The 20,151-nt window shown below is 56.0% G+C and overlaps 1 protein-coding gene across 6 annotated transcripts in view; it reads right to left on the bottom strand.

The window, feature by feature from the left end:
• KCNQ1 (potassium voltage-gated channel subfamily Q member 1) overlaps window positions 1-20,151 on the bottom strand; it is a 319,343-nt gene that overhangs the window by 80,368 nt on the left and 218,824 nt on the right. The gene's annotated exons all lie outside the window — the stretch shown is intronic.

Genomic DNA, 20,151 nt, shown 5'->3' with positions numbered 1-20,151 from the left:
GGCCTTCAGGCTCCTCACCAGTATAATGGGGAAGGAGTACAGCGGGTGCCTGAAGCCCCTTTACGCTGGAACGTTCCCTGTTGCCACACATGCGCACGTGCTCGGAAAATGTAAGGGCTACAGGAGGAACAAGCCAGAGACAGTCACTGCCCGAGCCACTGTGTCAGGAGATTGTATTGTCTCCCCTGTCAAGTCCCTTCTAGAAACAAAGATCCTTCCGGAAACATGGCTGCATAGCCATGCATAGAAAGACGTCTAGAAGGAAATACACCTGCACGGAAGCCGTGCGGCTTTGGCCACGCAGCCCGCGTGTGACCCGACCTCTGCCAAGAACCCCCACGAGATGAAGGAACAAACCAGCACAGTGGTGTGACGGCTGCGGGGCGACACGGCGACGTGAAGGGTTGAGATCCCAGAAAAGAGACCGACCACACGGGCCGTGCGTGTGGCCGCACGTCTCCTCCTTTGAGCACTGATGCATTTGCCGTGTAGCACACAGAGTCAGGCTTGTCGGGCTGGTGAGACAGACAGGGGAGTCCAGGGCCACAAAGACATCCAGGACTTGGGGGGACGGGAGCCCCTGAGCCGTGAGCCCCCTTTCACAGGATGTCCCCTTGAAGCATTTGTGGATTAAGCTGCACAGGCGTGGGGTAAGATTCTAGGAGGGTAAAAAGCTAAGCAGACAACTTGCAGACTTATGTCACTGCGGAGAGGAGCACTGGGGTTCAGGGTCTACCCAGGAGATGGGACCCTGGGGCTCCCCAAGCTTTCAGTCGAGACCCCTATGGCCTCAAATCGTTTCAGTCTCCACCCGGAGCAAAGCGCCCTGCCCTGTGCCCTTTCCACACTGGAGGAAGACCAGATCATCTGCGGGGAGATAGCAGAGAGCCTGTACGTGGTGTTTTACGCTCAAAAGACTGACAACCAAGGGAGAAAACAGACCACAGAAACAGATCTAGGGATGTGACGCAGGCGATGTGCTGCGTACTTGAAGCTCCTCCATCAAGAGACGGCTCTGCTCTTCCCACTCTGCGAGTTTGGGGGAACCTGACGCTTGTTCCGACAAAAAGAATGCTGGGAAGCCACGCCGTGTACAGCCGATGCGTTCCTGGAACGCGGCCGCGTGAGCCCGTCTGAGCCGGCTGGCTGGGGCAGCCACACGGAGGAGAGCGGGGACCCCCAGTCAAGAGCCAGCATCAAGCGACACACGCACGAGCGAGGCCGCCCGTGACCATCCAGCCGCGGTTAAGCCGCCAGATGGCCGCACCTGCACGAACACGCACACGAAGCTGGCGGAACGGCCGCCCAGCCGAGCTGACCCCAGATTGCTGAGCCACAGGATCGTGAGCAAGAAAACGGGCTGTGGTCTTTTTTAATTTTTTATTTTTATTTATTTTATTTTCTATTTTGAGAGAGAGAGAGAGAGCGAGCACGTGCACGCACAAGCGGGGTGGGGGGGGATGGAGGGAGAGGGAGAGAGAGAACCCCAAGCAGGCTCCACATGCAGTGCGGAGCCCCACACGGGGCTGGACCCCACGACCCTGGGATCGTGACCCGACCGAAATCAAGAGTCAGACGCTCTACCGAGTGAGCCACGCAGGTGCCCCGAGACCCTCAAACGCACGGTGCTGGTTTGGGGACCGGGCATTGGACAAAGGCAGGAAACAAGGGCGGATGCCGTCACTCATCACATGAGACTCTGACGTGTCCTGTAGGGGTGAGTGAACCTTGTGCTGGGACTTACGGCCCGACGACAGCCTGTTGCGGACTGAAGACGGGTCAAGATCTTCTGTAGTTCTCCCAAGCAAGAGGTGAGGTCCCCCGTGGTGGGAGAGGGCCGTGAGTCTGAGCCGTGATCTCGAGACCTCACAGCTCCCACCGTCATCCCGTCGGAATGCTGCTGCCCCACGGATGTGTCTGAGCGAGGCTGCTGCCGGGCTGCCGGCCGGGCAGCTCCAGACACGTGTGGCTGGAGGAGACCACCCAGTCCTGCCCAGCCGAGCCCAAGGGAGACCACCGGACGAGCGGCCCCAATGCTGACCCACGGACGCATGAGCAAACAGACAGCTATGGTTTGCTTCAGAGCTTTTAGATGAGGACTTTAAAGTAACCATGGCAGGGCCACCTGGGTGGCTCAGTTGGTTAGATGTCCGAAGCTTGATCTCACCATTGGTGGGATTGAACCCCGAGTCAGGCTCTGCGCTGACAGGAAGGAGCCTGCGGGGGATTCTCTCTCTCTCTGCCCCTCCGCTGCTTGTGCACACGTGCACGCACTCTGCCTCTCTCTCAAAATAAATAAATAAGCTTAAAAAAAATAAAGATCATGGGTGCAAGAAGATAGAAGGAGAATTCCACCAGAGAAAGGCAATCTGCGGTGAAAATAATAAAATGGAAATTCTAGAACAGAAAGGACAAGGATGGAAGGTAAGAATGCAGCAGATGAATTTGATGGCAGAGCGGGCACGCGACAACTGCAAGGGGACAGGCAGGTGGGAGCACGGAGACATGGCAGAATTAAACACACACAAAAAGGTAAGACGAGGGACATCTGGTTAAAAGTTTGTGTACGTGTGGAATCCCAGAAGGGGAGGAGACAAGTGGAGACTCGGTGGCTGAGAATTTTCCAGAAACGATGGAACACATCAGGCTGCAGATTCAAACAGCTCTTTAGATCCTTGGGCTTATGAGAGTAATGCCGCTGAGAAACAGGGAAGGTCATGGGAGCAGTGGAGGAGGGGATGGCCCATTATCCTGATGACTGGATGAAAGTTGGGTGACATCTTTAAAGTGCACAGGGAAGCATTCGAGACCCATCAAATATACCCTGAAATATGAAGATGAAAGTTGGGGCGCCTGAGTGTTAGGCGTCCGACTTCGGCTCAGGTCACGATCTCGCAGTTCGTGAGTTGGAGCCCCACGTCGGGCTCTGTGCCGACAGCTCGGAGCCTGGAGCCTGCTTCAGATCCTGTGTCTCCCTCTCTCTCTGCCCCTCCCCCACTCACGCTCTGTCTCTCTGTCTCTCTCAAAAGTAAATAAACATTTTAAAAAATTAAAAAAATATGAAGACAAAAGTAAAGTAAGAAAATCCTATAGGATTCTACTCAGATGAGGTCCCTAGAGGAGTCAGATTCATAGAGACAGACAGCAGGACGGTGGGATCCAGGGGCTGGGGGAGACGGATGACAGTTGGTGTTTAATGGGGACAGAGTTTCCGTTTCACAACATGAAAAAGTCCTGGAGATGGATGGTGAGGACAACTGCATGACACGTGAATGTGCTCAATGCCCCTGAGCTGTACACAAAAATGGTTAAGATGCTACATTTTATGTTATGTATATTTTACTACCAAAAAGAAAAAGGAAAAAAGAAAGGAAGGAAGGAAGAAATGAAGAAGAAAGGAAGGAGAGAAGGAAGGAAGGAAGGGAGGAAGGAAGGAAGGAGAAAGAAAGGAAGAAAGGAGAGACAGAAGGAAGGAAGGAATGAAGGAAGAAGAAAGAAAGAGAGAAGGAAGGAAGGAAAGAAGGAAGGAAGGAAGGAAGGAAGGAAGGAAGGAAGGAAGGAGAAAGAAGGAAGGAAGGAAGGGAGGAAGGGAGGAAGGGAGGAAGGGAGGAAGGGAGGAAGGGAGGAAGGAAACAAAATCAAAACCAAGAGAATTCACTGCTAGGAGACCTGCATTGGAAGAATGACTCAGGGGACCCTCCAGGCAGAGCAAAATGATCCCAGAAGGAAGCATGGGGATACAGGAAGGAATCAAGGACACATAAAAAGGCAGATTTATGAGAAAGTTTAAATTTGTATTGGCTTAAATAGTGAGGTTTCATGAGGTTTAAATATCACTAGAGACCAAGAGGAATATTTTATAATTGAAGAAAAAAAAAGGTCAGTTTGGTAGAAAGATATCAATCCTAAATCTGCATGCAGTTAAAAATGGGATACACACATGTATCTGTATAGCATAGCTGAAATGCGTGATAAAAATAGCATAAAAGGCAGAGGGTGTTGATGGAGTCACACAGTTGTGAGCACCTTGTGCTGTCAGGGAAGTGGCAAAAGTGCTAATTTGAGGTCAACCCTGATGAGTCAAGATGTCGACCACTGATGGAATAATACAGATGTGTAAATGCAACAAGCTAACAGAGAATAAAAATTAAATAGTATCAATATTTGATTAACCCAGAAGCAGGAAAGGAGATAAGAAAGAAGTGAGGGGACAAAGGGGGGATGAGTGGAAGGCAGCAGAGTGCGTGCACTGCAACAGGACAAAGCATTCCAATTAAAGGACCAACACTGGCAGATGGGGCTAAAAATATAAAGATGTAGAAAGCGTGACAGCAAAAGGACAGAAAAAGAGATGTCGTGGTGTAGCCAAAAGGGAGCTGGTATAGGTAAACTCTATCATACAAAGTAAACTTTAAATATAACCAGAGATAAAGAGGGATATTTCATAATTTAAAAAGCCATCACTCTGGTAAGAAGAGATCAATTCTAAATCTGTATGCACCTAAAAACATAATCTTAAAATACATAAAGCAAAACTGGCAGAACTAAAAGGTAAAAGACAACATGAACCATCATGGGGGGAGATTTGAATACACCTCTGTCAGCAACCGATAAAAAGCAGTCAAACCATAGACAGAGAGATGAATTTAGACAACATGAGTGGCAACCCGACCTAGTCAATATTTACAGAGCGCTGCTCTCAATGGCTGAATAGCACATAAGCTTTCCAAGTGCACACGGAACACTTACCCAAACAGACTATATACAGGGCTCTAAAAGCAAGTTCTAACAAATTTCAAAAAAAATTCAATCACACAGGTGTGTTCTCTGACCACAATGAAATTAAGTTAAAATCAATAAGGAAAAGATAACCAGAAATTCTGAAGTGTCTTAGAAATTAAATGATACAAGGTCAAATAAAAAAACTACTAAGAGTCAGAAAGTATTTTGAACTGAATAATGATAAAAATGCCACATATCACAGCTAAATGAATGGTTGAGGTACCATGAATAAGTCCTTAGAAAAAAACTGATGACCTTTAATGTATATTAGAGAAGAGGGAGGCTGACCTCTGTTTTAAGAAGTTTAAAAAAAAATTAAACCCAAAGAAAGTTGATAGAAAGAGATAATACAGAGTATAACTCAATGAAATAAAAAATGAACCTTACGTTAAAAACATCAGCAAAGCCAAATTTTGATTCCCTGAAGAAACTAATGACATTGACAAACTTTTGGCAAGAGTGACCGGGGGACGTGGGGCTGCAAATCACCAACAGATCAAAAATCGAACATCTTTATAGACCTCGAGGATCAAAAACTCTACTCAGAGGATATTATGTACAAACATAATTTTGAGAGCTTAGTTAAAATATATCAATTCCTTAAACATAATATATAAAAACAGACACAAGACATTAAAAACTTCAAAGTTTCCAGTATGAATTACATAAGTTACATTTGGAATTTTAATCATCTTTGCACAAAATAAACAAACAAGGGACACCTGGGTGGCTCAGTCGGTGAAGCATCCGACTTGGGCTCAGGTCATGATCTCGCGGTTTGTGAGTTTGGGCCCCGCGTCAGGCTCTGTGCTGACAGCTCGGAGCCTGGAGTCTGCTTCAGATTCTGTGTCCCCCTCTCTCTGTCCCTCCCCTGCTTGCACTCTGTCTGTCTGTCTGTCTCTCTCTTTCAAAAATAAACAAACATTAAAAATTTAAAAAAATAATAAAACTTTAAGTCTAGGTGATTTTATCAGTAGATTCTTCTAAACATTTAAGGAAGAAATAACGCCAGTTTTATACAAATCTTTTGGAGGATTTTTATGAAGCAGAAGGCAGATCACAGGCCAATCTTTCATAACTGTAGGTGCAAATGTCCTGCCCATAATAACAAGAATCTGAACCCAACGCTGTCTATAAAGACATACGCTAGATGAGGTCTGATCCACTTATCCAAGGTTGCATTAGCATCCAAAAACCAACCCACAGAATAAGCCACAGAATAAGAATAAATTATATTTATTTTATAATCACAGAGTAAAATCAACAATCAACAGAATAAGCATAAGAAAAGACATGTGATCAATTCAAAAGATCAGAGAAACATTTGATGACACTCAAGACCCACTCACAGTCAGAAATGCGACTGAGAAGCAACCAGGAACAGAGGGACGCTGTGTTATGTAGAAAGCAAATACATGCAGGAAACCAGACAAAACCCGGTAGAGTGAACATCATACTCCACAGTGAGACATTAGACACCTTCCTTCTGAGACAGCGAGCCAGGCAGGGTCGTCCGCTGTCACCATTTGTACTTGACATCATCCTGAAAGCCTCGGCCAGCTCGTCAAGGGAAGAAAAAGGAAACAAAAGACAGAATAACAGGATGGGAAGAAAAGTAAAAGCATCATTACTTGCAAATGATGTAATCATAGATGTTTAAAAAAAAAAATCTCCAGAATCTTCAGACAAACCATTCTGTTGCCCAATGAATTTAGCAAGAGCACTGGTTTTAAAGACAACACGCGAAAACCAAGGGCATTTCTATATGCTAGCGGCAATCAGAAAAAAAATAAAGAGGTTCCAATTACAGCGGCATCTAAACCATAAAATGCCTCAGAATAAACCTATCGGAGACGAGCCAGGTCTCTACACAGAAACACTAGTGAAAAACAGGAAAGAAGCCATGAATTAATTCAGGATACAAGGTTTACGAGCTGGAAGATACCGTATCCGTAAGGTGCTCGTTTTGAGGTACGGATTCGATGTGACTCCAATCAGTCTCTGAATGCTTTCATTTGTTAATATTTTGGGGGGAAATTTCAAGCAGATTCTAAAATATTTACAGAAACGCAAGGAGCCCCAAGCAGACAAAACAGTTTTGAAGAACAACGAGCTTGGCAGATTCATGCGACGGAGCTCAAGCCTCACCGCCAAGCGTCAGGGAGGAACGGAGGGTATCGGTGGAGGCAGTCTTAGGTCGCACTGTTAATCAGGTGGCATTAGATTCGATCGATGACTATCTCAGCGGAACGGCCCGGAGCATACAGAGGCACAAACACATACATGCGATCACTCGGCTTGGAACCAAGGCACGGTTTCAGTCCAGCGGGGAAAGAATGTTCTTTTCGATAAACGGTCCCGGGACAAAGCGGATATCCATACGGAAAAGCGCGAGTCGTGGTTCCTGCTACACAGTTATAAAAGTAATTCTGGCGAGGCCGGACACCTAAACGGGACGGCGAAGACCGTCCCGGAGAACACGACGGCAGGATGTGGCTGCGGGACCTCGGCAACGGCCGAGATCTAACCCAACACAAAAGCACCGACAATAAAAGACAAATGTTTGACCACTCGGGCTTCCTTAAAGTTAAGAGCTTCTCTATACGGACATCATCAAGAATGCCTACAGCTCGGTGAGGAAAAGACCGCATGATTTATAAAAAAAAAAACAGACCAAAGGTTGGAACGGGCGCTTCCCGACGCGGGGGTCCACCTGCCAACGCGCCCACGAACCGGCACTCGACGCCACAACTGGTCGGGGGAACGCTGATCGACGCCCCAATGAGGTGCTCTGCACACTCGCTAAAATGGCCGGAACGAGGAAGACGGACGACGTCAGGCGTCAGCGACGACGTGGCGCGACAGGCCCGCGGGTGCTGCCCCCCGGGGACAGTGGCGCACACGTCCACCGAAAGGCACCGTCGGAACCGAGGGCGGCTTCACTCCGCGTCCGTAAAGCTCCGAGTGACCAACGTCGACCTGCAGCAGCACAGGTAGCCAGAGGGTGTCGTGTGCCTCCAGGGACACCAAAGAACGCGCTGCTGACAGCTCGGGGCGCGGTGCGAGACGGCCACGCGCGGAAGAGGCGAGCGGTGCACGCGGCCGCGGGACAAATCTCAGAAACGTCGTGTTCCCAGAAGGGAGCCGGCCACACAGTGTGTGTGTGTGTGTGTGTGTGTGTGTGTGTGTGTGTGTGTGTCCATGCAGGCTCGGGGACAGGCAAGGCTGGCCGCGGCGAGGGCCGTCAGAACACCTGTGAGCTCTGGGAGGGGGCAGGGCTCCCCGGGACGGGGAGGGAGGGGGCTCCCGGTGTGACAGAAACGTCCCACGTCTTGATCCGGCTGCTTCCGGGTAGTGTCTAAGTTTGTAAAACTAAGCTGATCTGTTCATTTCAGATCTGCGTGCTTTATTACAAAGCGTATATATTATATATTATATTAACCTTTATAATAAATACATCACACCACGTTTTTTTTTTTAAAGGCTTTCAAGAGGGGCAGCTTTCGGGGAGCCTGAGTGGCTCGGTCGGTTACCCGGCAGACTCTTGATTTCGGCCCGGGTCACGGTCTTGCCGTTCGTGGGATCGAGCCCCGTGCCGGGCTCTGTGCTGACGGTGCACAGAGACTGCTTCTGATTCTCTCTCTCCATTCCCTGCTCACGCTCACTCTCTCTCAAAATAAATGAGTAAACTCAGAAAAAACATGACAAAACAAAAATAAAGTTCTCGGGGAGAAGCAGATTCTGCGTGGCTCAGGGTCGCTGCCGGAGGAGGGCAGTCAGGTCAGCTCCCCCACACCTGAGCCTCCCTGAGCACGTCCTCTCGCGTGAGCACCTGCGGCCCCTGCACGCAGCTCGCAGACCTGAGCCCACCTGCTCACCTGTGCGCGCCGTGCTCACGCCTGTGCGCTCGAGGATGGCCTCCGGTCGCGGTCTGCGCTCAGCCATGGCCATTCTCCGCCCGACGCTCGCCCGTTCCTGGCCCCCCCCCCCCCCCCAGACACACAGAACCCCGCCCTGGCCACCTGGGCTAGCCTGTAAGCACCTGGGGGGGTGCACGCCTGGTGACGGCCAAGGGCACAGGTGGCCGGGGAAGGACCCTGCCACGGGTGCCAGCTGGGAAAGGAGCCCTGCAGTCGTGTGCCCTCGACAGAGAGAAGGCGTCACCGCACGGGCAGGAGAGGACGCCCAGCTGAGGGCTCGGCCCAGGCTCTCAGCTCCACCCTGGCTGTCAGGCTGGCCAGCCCCCAGCCAGGCCCGCAGGTGGCTCCAGTTCCAAAATGGGGGACCTCGGGGCAACAGAAGGCCTCCCTGCTCCAGGGAGGCTGGGGCGATGCAGGGATGAGGGTGAGGAATCTCCCTGGAGGCCCGGGAGAAGGCTGGCCGTTTCCTAGGGCAGTTCAGGTGCGGGCCCTGTGGAGACTGAGGGCGGCTCAGATGCACGCGGGGACTCGGTCCCTCCCTCTCTCCTCCTGGAGCGTCTTCCAGCCCCTACAGGGTGCAGGGCCCATGCTCAGCCCCGAACCGAATGAATGGCCAGGCTGGAAGGCCTCAGGGAGCCGAGCCGCCCAGCCGGCAGGTGGAGGGACCAGCGGACCAGGCCAGCGGGCGATGTCTCCTCCTCCGTGGTGCTGATGAGACAGTGGGGAGAGGACAGGCGTGGGGCCGCTCCGGGGGACCTTCGGGATCCGAGGGGACCCCAGCCTCACCTGGGCATGTGGGCAGACAGGTGGAGCGTGAGCGAGGTACGCCCGGCCGCCAGCCCCCCGCCCCCCGCCCAGGGCAAGACAGCTGCCCCGACGGAGTCTGCAATAGGACACCGGGGTGGGATAGGCTTGGGCGCGGGGCCAGCCGGGGCTGAGCCCAGATACGGACGCCCCGGCCTCCCCGGCTTCCGGCCCAGGCCACCGAGGGTGCTCTCCAAGACAGAGCGGGAGGACCCGGAGGCAGCGGGACAGGGAGGGGCGGACGCAGGGGCCGGGGTCCAGAGCACATCCCGCGCAGGAGGGGGACGCCGCACACGAACTCATATGCGCGCTGACACGCGCACACATTCCCCATCGGGGGACCAGAGGCAGAGCTGGGAGCAGACCAGGGAGGCCCCAAGACGCAGAGATCGCTCTTCTAGGGTGGGATCTCAGCCCCTCAGCCAGGCCAGAGACACGGGAGGGGACGCCACCCCGGCCTCACGTCCCCGACTCTTTCTAGTCGCCTCCAATGACGTGGGAGCAGGCGGAAGGCTGGGGCTTTCTGGACACCTCGGTGTGAAGGGCCCCCCTCCGGCCGTGATGGCCCAGCCTGGACACGGCCTGAGGTCCGGGGAGAAGAATGCCCAGAGCTCCTGAGATCCTGCCTCGCTCAAACAAAGGACCACGGCCGGCGACCACGTCGGTGGCTTCTCGAAGCTGCCGCCCGACGCCCTCACTAGCTCTGTAGAGCAAAGCCTTGGCCTTTGCCAACAGGCAGCACCGGCCAGGCTGACAGAAAGCCGGGGCTGGGACGTCAGGACCTGGCCCAGCTCCGCTCGGGCCCACCGTGGGGACAGCCCTGCCTGCCGGCCCCCCTCTGCTGCGGGCAAAGGACTCCGCGGTCTGCAAGGAAAGGGCCCGTCTGGCTCCGTTCCAGGAGGGGTCTCTCTTCTCTCTGGGCCGGGTTTGGCCTGGGAAGGTGGTGGCCCAGTGCCCTTTTCTGGTGGCTCTGACAGAGGAACAGGCAGGTGGGACAGGTGACAGGATGGAGGCCTGGGGCACGCTGACCCCTGCAGGAGACCCCTGGAGCCTGATCACCTTGAGGTGCCCAGGCTGCAGGGTGGGTGCCCACCCTGCCTGGGCGAGGCCACCCTCCGGGTCTTCCCCATCTGCTGACGGGGAGGGTGGACCCACCTGGCCACCCCCCTCCCCGCCCCGGCTTGGGGAAGGCAAGAAGGCCAGGGCCTTGCAGGGCTGGTGATGCCACACATCTGCTCCTCGCTGCCCGGATGAAGGGGAACCCCCTCCCCCCGCCCCCGTGAGACAAGGGTTGGGTGGGTGTTGGATTTTGTCAAATTTTGCAGTACTTGACAGGGTGTGATGTTTCTTCTTTCCCCCACCGATGTGACGGCTTATGTTCATTTCTTTTGAGAGAGAGACAGCATGAGCAGGGGAGAGGGGCAGAGGGAGAGAGAACGAATCCCAAGCAGGCCCCACCCTCAGCAGAGCCTGACGTGGGTCTCGATCCCACGACCCTGGGATCATGAATGACCTGAGCCGAAATCGAGCAGATGTTCAAGTGACTGAGCCCCCCCCAGGCGCCCCCATTAATTGACTTTTGAATGTTGAATGGGCTTGATTGACTTCTCCAGAATAAACCTCATTTGGCTGTGGAGTTTCATTTTTCACACACTGTTGCATACTTAGTTGGGGTTTGTTAGTAATATTGAAAAGACCTAGGAAACCCAGCACGCCAAAGAAAAGCTTGGCCCCGACAGCCCTCACCCCTACCGTCCTCCAGCCTCCCCACCCTGGGTGAACACCACCCCAAATCTGTGTTGCTCACATCCTTGCTTTCCTGTTGACGTCATTTTATCCCACCTATACGTAGCCCCCCGCCCAAGGCACGTGGTTTTTTATTTTAGTGCGTTAGACTTTACAAAAGCGCATGATGGTTTTCCTGGGTGTTTCGCTGCCCAGACCTACCCAGACGGTCATGTGCCGCTCTGGTTCGTTTGTTTTGATGGGTGGAAAATACTCCTTTGTGTAGATACTCCCAGTTCCTCCCTCTCTTCCTGCGACGACGCGCGTGTGGCCGACAGCCAGAGGACGCCACGGCGTTCTGCTGCCTGCTCGGGTGTCCCCCCCCCCCCCCCCCCCCGGGCCCCCGACGGCTGCGTCACTGGGTGTGTGAGTTCGAACCTCGGCCGAGATGCTGCGCTGCCCTCCAGAGCGGTGGTCTGGCCGTGCCCGCCCCCCAGCAGTGCGGGAGACCCCGGGCCCCTCAGCCCCGCCTGCACGCCCACAAAGTGAGTGTGAACTGTGCCTTCACACTCCAAGTGGCCCCAGATGCTTCCTCCGCTGGGGAGGCTGAGCGAGTCTCTGGGCCGTTGGTCCGTTTGGCTACTTGGGCTCTTGCTGTCTCTCTAACCTACCCGGCTCCCCGTTCTTGGTCGGTTTGTGTTGGGCTCCCCGGAAGATGCCCTAATCCCAGAACCTGTGAATATGTCACCTTAGAAGGCAAAGGGGACTTTACACGTGTGATTAAGATGATGCACCCTGAGATGGGGTGATCTCGCTGGGTTCTCTGGGCAGGCCCGAGTAGACACCGGAGTCCTTAAAGGCGAAGAAGCCTCCCCAGCTGTGGTCAGAGGGAGCTGTGACCGTGGGGGAAAGGCCGGAGAGTGACAGCGTCCCGGCTGTGAGCGTCCCCTCCCGACAGTGTCCCTGAGGGCAGGGCGGTGAGCCGATGGCGTCCCCAAAGCCAGAAGAGGCCAGGCAGCGAACGGTTTCCTTGCTCGAGCCTGCGGGGGGAACCAGCCCCGTGCCCCCTTGCAGACCCGTCAGACCGCGTCAGATTTAATCTGCGGGACCCAGAGATAATCAGTGTGTGTTGTTCGAAGCCACTCGGTTTGAGGTAATTTGTTGCAGCAAACGCCAGAAAATGAGTGAAGATCCCAGCGTGCAAATCACCTCCCTTTCCTTCAGGTGCCTTTTGAGGAACAGGAACTCTAATTTTATAGAAACAACTCGATCAGTGTTTCTCGGTCACAGTCGATGCTTTTGGGTCTTGGATAAGAAATAGTTCCAGATGCTAAGGTTCAAAAGATACTAACTAACCCACGTGGTTCTTTTTTTTTTTTTTTTTAATTTTTTAAACTTTTTTATTTGAGAGAGAAAGAGAGGGAGAGAAAGAAAGAGAACTCGAGCAGGAGAGCTGCAGACAGACAGGGAGAGAGAGAGGATCCCAGCACAGAGCCTGATGTGGGACTCGAACTCATAAACCCTGAGATCATGACCTGAGCTGAAATCAAGAGTCAGATGTTTCAACGATTGAGCCACCCAGGTGCCCCTAACCCCCCTAACCCGTGCGTTCAAAGAGTTGTAAGGATCGTATCTGACATTTAATTCCTCGTCCCAGTGCTGTCAGCATACCCCAGAGCCCCCCTTGGGCTCCCCGCTCTACGTCCTGGCTGAGTGTTGACCTCACACCCCCAAATCAGCCTCACACCAAGCCCTGATACCTGCCTTCTTTTTTTTAAAAAAAATTAATGTTTATTTTTATTTTTGAGAGAGACAGAGTGTGAGTGGGGGAGGGATAGACAGTGAGGGAGACACAGAATTGGAAGCAGGCTCCAGGCTCTGAGCTGTCAGCACAGAGCCTGACATGGGGCTTAAACCCACAAACTGGGAGTTCATGACCTGAGCCGAAGTCAGACTCTTAACTGACTGAGCCACCCAGGGACCCCCCCCCCCCCCGCCTCCCCCACTGACATCTGTGTTCTAGAGAAGGTCTTTGCTAGTCTCAACTCTGTTCTTGCCACAGACGTTTTAGACTCAGGATAGTAGGTCTTATGAAAAAAACCTGTTGGGTTTTTTTTTTTTCTGGAATTACAGTAAATCTATTGCTCAACCAGGAAGAAATGAATTGACATCTTTAGAATGTGGAATGTCTTATCTAGAGTACGGTATCTCTTTGCCCTTCACGAAAGTCTTACTTGAAAATCTCTAAATAAAGTAAAACTTGGTTCTTTAAAGAAGCCAACAAAACAGACAAGGCTCTGGCGAGACTGAGACAAGATGCGAATAAAAATATTACAAAAGAAAATTAGGAAATACTACAAATCGGGATAAAACAGACAACAGAAGAACATTCTCAACAACTATATGCCAACAACTTTGGAAAACCTAGACAGAATTGGGCACATTCTTAGAAAAAATGCTAACTCCCTGCAACTGACTGAGGAGTGGATAAACTGTCTGAATAAGCTTGCACCTCCTAAAGGTATCAAAGGGGTGTTAAAGATCTTCCCACAAGAACACACCAGGCCCAGGTGGCCTTACCCCAAATTCTACCACACTTTGGTGGGGCAGTTAATCCCTGCTGTACGCAGACATCTGAAACAACAAAAAATGAAAACACAATACAGCCAAAGTTAAGGGATGCAGCTAAAGCGGTTCTCAGAGGGAAATTTATAGCATTCCATGATTACACTAACAGAGAGGGAAGGCCTCAAACCAATGGTCTCAGTTTCTACCCCAAGAAACTAGAAAAAGAAGACCAAATTAAACCCAAAGTAAGTGGGTGTGTGGGGGGAACAGCACCATAAGCAGAAATGATTGGAACAGAGGGCAGAGGACCACCCTAATCTTGAGACGGGGCTCCTGTTCTTAGTGTGGCCTGAGACCCAGCCCCGTGACACCCGTCCCCGAAGGTCTGTGCCCTGAGACCCAGCCCTGTGACACCCATCCCCAAAGGTCCGCTCCCTAAGACCCAGCCCCGTGACACCTGTCCCCGAAGGTCCGTGCCCTGAGACCCAGCCCCGTGACACCTGTGCCCAAAGTCTGCACCCAGGACCCCTCCCCGAGGCTGTGGGAGCGTCTCCCAGGATCCTTGCTCTCCCACTCCCAAAAAGTGGCTGACTCCAGGGACTCCCTCTTTTAGGTCTGTCCAAAGGAAGCGGTTTGGGAATGGTGTGGGGAGACCCGGGCTGCTGTCACCTCCCCTCCAGAGGCCTGAGGGGTGTGGGAGGAGGGCCCCTCAGTTCGAGCTCTAAAACCACCGGCCTCGCTGGTCAGTAACGTCTGGCACCGTGTTTGCTCCCGGGTGCCAGCTCTGATGGGAAGGCAGGGTGTCCCTGCCTGGCCCGGGGAGGTGGGCGGAGCCTCGTGTCCCAGCCTCCCTGCGGGACTGAAGGCAGGGCCTGTGGGTCCCGGGGGCACGTCCCTGGAACCACCTGGAGGCTGGTGGTGCCAGATCACTGACGGAAATGTCCCACACAAGCCTGGGGACGGGACTCGGAGGGACAGTTTTCTCTATTCTCTCTACGTCCCATTATCCCCATTTCCAACACGTTCCGGTCGGCCCAAAGGAGTTTCCTTCTTCAGGAAATAATGCCTGGGCATCCGGCTTCACCTGTCCCCCTCAGTCCCCCGCCATCCACGGCCTGCCTCTCGTTCCCAGGCCAGAAGGCCTCCCACCATCTGGGACTCCCAGGGGAGCCCCCATCACAGCTCAGGCTGCTGGGGGAACCTGTCCCCATGAGAGGTCACCCTCCAGCCTGGGCTCAGGTTCCCATCTGTGTATGTGTGTGTGTGTGTGTGCGGGGGGGGGGGGGGTCTCCAGGCCTCCCCCGGCCGTGCTGGGCTCCACGTCTACATCCTGCCCAGTGGGCCCCACGGTCCCCCCCCACCCCCACCCCAGCCTCGAGTTGCCTCCCGGGGCCACTCCAGCTCCGGCCTGTGGCTCCAGGTACACTCGGGAAAGTCCACAGCCGAGTCAGGCGACTTCGCAAATGGTGCCCCGCGGGCCCACGTTGTGAAATCCCAGTAATTGGAACCAGCACCCTCCCCCGCACGGCCCTGCCTAGGTCAGAGAAGCCACTGCGCTCTGAGGTCAGGTGAAACAGGGGGCGATGGTGACCCTGCACCTGTCTTCTGCTGCCCCTGAGCTGACCCGTGGTGGCTCCGGGCCAGAGCGGCCGGAGGAGAGGCCCAGCCGGGTAGAGGCTGGCTGCTGAGCTCTCTCTCTGCAGACCCCTTCCCACAGACCCTTGCCGGGCCAGGGGCCGTGTGGGTGCCCCTCACCCTCCTCCTGGCCCGAGCCCACCGCGTGTTCACATCACAGCACAGCCCGCAGCACCGGGCGCCGACTGCAAATGTCACCGCGTGTGATTCGCCTCCGGTGCTGGGGCCGAGGCTGTGTGGCCCATACTGTTCCCCACGTCCGGCTCGGCGTGGGCTCAGAGGCAGAGCCTGGGGGTGGAAGCAGGTGACGAGCCCCTGGCCTGAGAGCCCTCAGAGCCCCCGCGGCCCCCATGGCCGGGGTGGAAAGATGTGGCTCACCTCCCCACAGGCCGAGGAAGCCTGGCGTAGGGCTCTGGCCCGGGAACTCGGGTCCAGATCGGGAGCGGGGACCCGCAGGGATTAGGACCCTCCCCGTCACGGTCCCCGAACGACCGTGGGGATGGGGTCGTCAAGCTGGGACGCAGGCTCGGCCCACAGCCTTGGGACAGAGCCGCATCTCTCCGAGCAGGGGTGGCTCGCCGTTGCCGGCCGTGCTGGCTTTGGGACTACGGTTGGTTTCATGTCACCTCCTCGCTTGCCCATGGCCTTATTCCTTTGGCGGGAGGCACAGTCAGTCCCCCGCCACGGCCCGGTTGATGCCACCACACAGGTGGCCTCAGAACCATCTCACTAAGAGAAAGGAGCCAGAAAGGACACGTATTGCGTCATTCCATTCAGAATATGCAAAACCATGGAGACAGGAAGCAGATTAATGTTTTCTCCCCAGGGGCTGGGGGAGCAGGGAGGGGGCGGTGACTGCTCGGGGGTGCAGGGCTGCGTCCGGGGGTGCCGGGAATGTTCTAAAACCAGGTAGTGTTGGTGGGCGCTCAGGTGGCTCCTGAGAGCGGGAGCTGGGGGAGAGGCACGCGAGGTGTTGGGTGGTGCTTTGGGACACAGGACAGGCTTTGGAGGACAGGAAAGGAGGGGAACACCCGGGCCCTCCCAGCTCTGCCCAGGGCACAGGCATCTTGGGGGAAGAACCCTTTCCTCGGGCGGGGGAGGGTGCTCAGGGACCCACGCAGGTAGAGGGGACTCCCCACTCCCCGGTGTGGCCCAGCCTCCCCCTTCCAACACACCCACCACAGCGTGGCTGCCAGAGGGGGCTTTCTGGGCCAAGAGACGAACCGTGGATCCACGACCCTCCCTCCCCCCACCCACAAATCCCGCCATGGCTCCCTATTGCCTGCCCAGTGACATCCAGACTCTGAGGGTGGCCCGCTCGGCCCTTCACAACGTGCCCGAACAAATAAAACATGAGCGGCAGGTGCTCGGGGCGGGGCCTGACGTGACACACGTTCCCTTCCCCTCAAACTGCCGTGTCACGTGTCACATTAAATGCATATGGCTCTGAGGTCTTTGTAAGATTTTTTTCATACCAACGATCCATAAATCAGAGCCATCCCGTGCTGGCCCCCCGAGCCTGGGCCAGCCGGAGCAGACCTCCCTGGTTGGCAGCGAAATTCTTTGAGGACCTCGGGACAGGTGACCGAAACAGATAGGAACTCGTTTCAGCATATCCCAGAACCAGGGGAAAGGAACGAATTTTCTCTGTTTTCCCAAGACAGGGGGTCCCAGTAGGGAGCCCCCGGACACAGGTCAGACCAACAAGCTACTCACTGCAACCCCCCAAGTTCAAGTTGACCTGGCTCAACATCACTTACATCACGTCCACTCCGCTCACACAGCTTGCTTCACACGACCCCAGTTAGGCCAGACGGGAAACTCGGTTCCCTCCGGTTCTGTTCAGGCAACCACGGCAACTCAACGCACCTCCGCTCGGGTGCCCACACTCCTGCTAAGAGCATGACCTTGCGGTAGAAGCAGGGGTGAGTAAGGAAGACCAGGCCCTCCTTGCATGGCCTCTCAGCTCGTGGGGAGGCCGGTGCAGTATACGGTGCCCCAGGGAGGTGCCGTGGTGGCAGTCGTGTCCGAGGAACAGAGTAGCCCCAGAGCAGCACGAAACCCCCACGTGAGTGCCGTCCTGGGCCACCCACCTCGTCCCCGGGGGTGCTAAGAACGGAGGCGAGTGGGGGCGGCGGTCATGGGGAGAAGCTGGCACCGGAGGGCTTTCTGGGGAGCTGAAACCAGCTGGGCAGGGGAGTGACCGCTGCTGGGGACGGGGCCCCTGGCCCAAGCCACCTTTGCCAGAAAAGCCACGGGGATGGAGAGTCCAGTGTGGCGATCCCCGAGACAGTGAGGAGAGACACAGCCGGGGAAGGCCTCCCGGGAAGTGGCATCACGCAGGGGTGAGGAGAGGAGGAGGGTGGCGGCCAGCAAGGAGGCCCGAACGCACAAGGCCTGGGCAGGGGAGGCAGTAACAGACAGCTCGGTGTGGCTGGTGGCCCGAGTGAGGGCAGCAAAGGACGCACGGGGGTGGCTGAGGACGCGGACAGTGCTGTCCGTGGTCCCTCCAAAAAGGGGCACCATCAGACCTCAGTGATGACCGTGACTGTGGCTGGCGGCCACCGGCGGAGCCAGGAACTGAGCCTAAGGTTCCGCGATCCAGCCTCACGCTGGCGTTGTGACTGGTCTTGTTCGCGGGGGAGGAACTAAGCTCCGCGGGGCTCAGTGCTTTGCCGCGGTGACCTTCGTCCTCACCCGCAGTCACCCCTGCCTCCCCCAGCTCCCCGCTCCTGCTCTCCCTCTGCCCGGCCGGCTCCTTGGGGGAGCAGCACAGAGGCGGCTTCTACTCAGACGCTGCGGGTGACACCGGCTGGGGGCGGCCAGGCGCCATGTCCCCTGTGCAAGGGCCCGTGAGCTGTGAGAGGGGCCGCGCTGACCGTGACCCTGGACGAGCGGCCCTGGTAGTGTGTGTGCTGCCCCTCCCCCACTGCCCCCCAAGACAACGGGCGAGACTCCAGTCCCTTCATGGGGAAGGGCTTCCTGGCGGTGGGACCCTCGACTGCCGCCCACGTTGGCCATCTGGCTCAATGCTCCCTTCTCCTCTGCCCACGGAGACCCCTGCTCCGGGACCGGGTCCTCTCCCGAATGTTGGGGTCCACTTCCTCCCGAGAGCCTGGGGCTCCCCTTGGAAGCAGGGGACAGGAGATGCGAGCTTGGGCAAGGGCTTGAGAGAACCCCAGGTGGATTCCCGTGCTGGGGCCTCGGGTGGTTCCAGAAAACCCCCAGAGCTTTGGAGGCCTCAGGAGCTGGAGGCCCTGCAAAGACAGAGTGGACCAGGTCCCGTCACGACAAGGACGTGGCCTCGGAGGCACGCGGGGCCCCGGGGCCAGCACAGCCACACAGCTCGCGGCTTTGGTGGCTCTGAGCCTCAAGAAGGCAGCGTGGCCAGGCTCTGGGCTCTCTGGGGTGGGGAGAGGCGTCCTTGTGCCCCGAACGGGACGACGGCCTGAAAGCCTGAGGCAAGAAACGCACGTCTGTGCCGCCTCTGTCCCCGGGAGGGGCTGGGCGCGCAGACAGAGGGGAGGTTGGGTGTGAGCAGGCGGCCGGGAGGACCCCATTTAAATCCCGGGGAGATTATGAGGACAGTAGTTGCTGCCTGTCAGCCCTCATTAAGTTAATGGAACTGGCGAGTTGGCATGCTTCCAGCGCGCTGGAGAAAGAAAACAAGAAAAGTGTTTTCAGCGAAAGAGCCAGGGGTCCCGTTTTGCCCGCAGCCCCGGGAGATTATGGGCCGTCGGTAATGGCCTCGCTGGAATGACTTACTGGGGACTCGTTGATTAAAACAAGGGGAGGAAACCCCTGATGTCTACGAAGAATTACATGGGCTTCTCACTGATTTTCTTCTAGAAAAGCGACTCGTGCGCACTTCCTTCCAAAAGCCTTGTCCCCGGCCAGCGCCTCTACGGCCACCTGGGTTCCCGGCAGGACGGAAAGGCACAAAAGTAAAGCGAGGGATGGATGGCGGGCTAGGTGAGCCCGGGGGGTCAGAAGCCAGGCCCCCTGGGGCACGTCAGGAGGGGCAGGGCAGGCCCTCGCCCTTTGCTCTCAGGAGCAGAAAGCAGGCCGAGTCACCCCTGAGGGCGTGTGGTCCTCGCAGGGCCCGCGGATGCCCTTCCCAGCCCGTCAGCGCCGTGACAGCGGGCTCGGGGGGTCTGCCGTGGGGCTCTGGTGGTGGCAGTCCTCTGTCTGGAGGCAGAGCCTTTTCCGGAAGGCCCTGTTAAGTGTCCCTCCACCCCTCTCCTCCACCCTGAGATTCCCCGATGTGCCAGGCCACCCACAAGGCCCACACTGCACCCCGACCTCCCATGACCACGGTCCTGGGCCGAGGGCCCCACCCTTCCCCAGAGACCCGGAGTCTGGACCCACCAAACCTTGGGGAGGGCCCCCAGCATCCCAGCAAGATGCCCGACACCAGGCCCCCTTCCTTCCCTCCTCCGTTCTCCCGCTTTCCTCCTCCTCCCCAGCACGCACCCCACGGGCCGCCTGTGAGCCGGGCCCCGTGCTTCAGAAAGCACGTTGTAGCTACTCCGTTACCCCCACTGAACCGGAGGAAGCTGCAGCCCCGCGAGGCAGAGCCACCGGCCGCCGGAGCATCCGTTCCCACCCGTTCCCGCCTGGACTCAGAGACGCGGGGCTGATGTGGTCTCCGGGCGCCCACTGCCCGCGTCCTCGCCTGGCACCTCTCAAACACCCCCCACGGCATCCATCAACCCTT

This window comes from Panthera onca, chromosome D1, assembly GCF_046562875.1.
Source record: "Panthera onca isolate mPanOnc1 chromosome D1, mPanOnc1 haplotype 2, whole genome shotgun sequence".
Classification (NCBI taxonomy): Eukaryota; Metazoa; Chordata; class Mammalia; order Carnivora; family Felidae; genus Panthera; species Panthera onca.
Note: the sequence above shows the minus strand (reverse complement) of the source record. Positions and strands in the feature narration are given on the sequence as shown.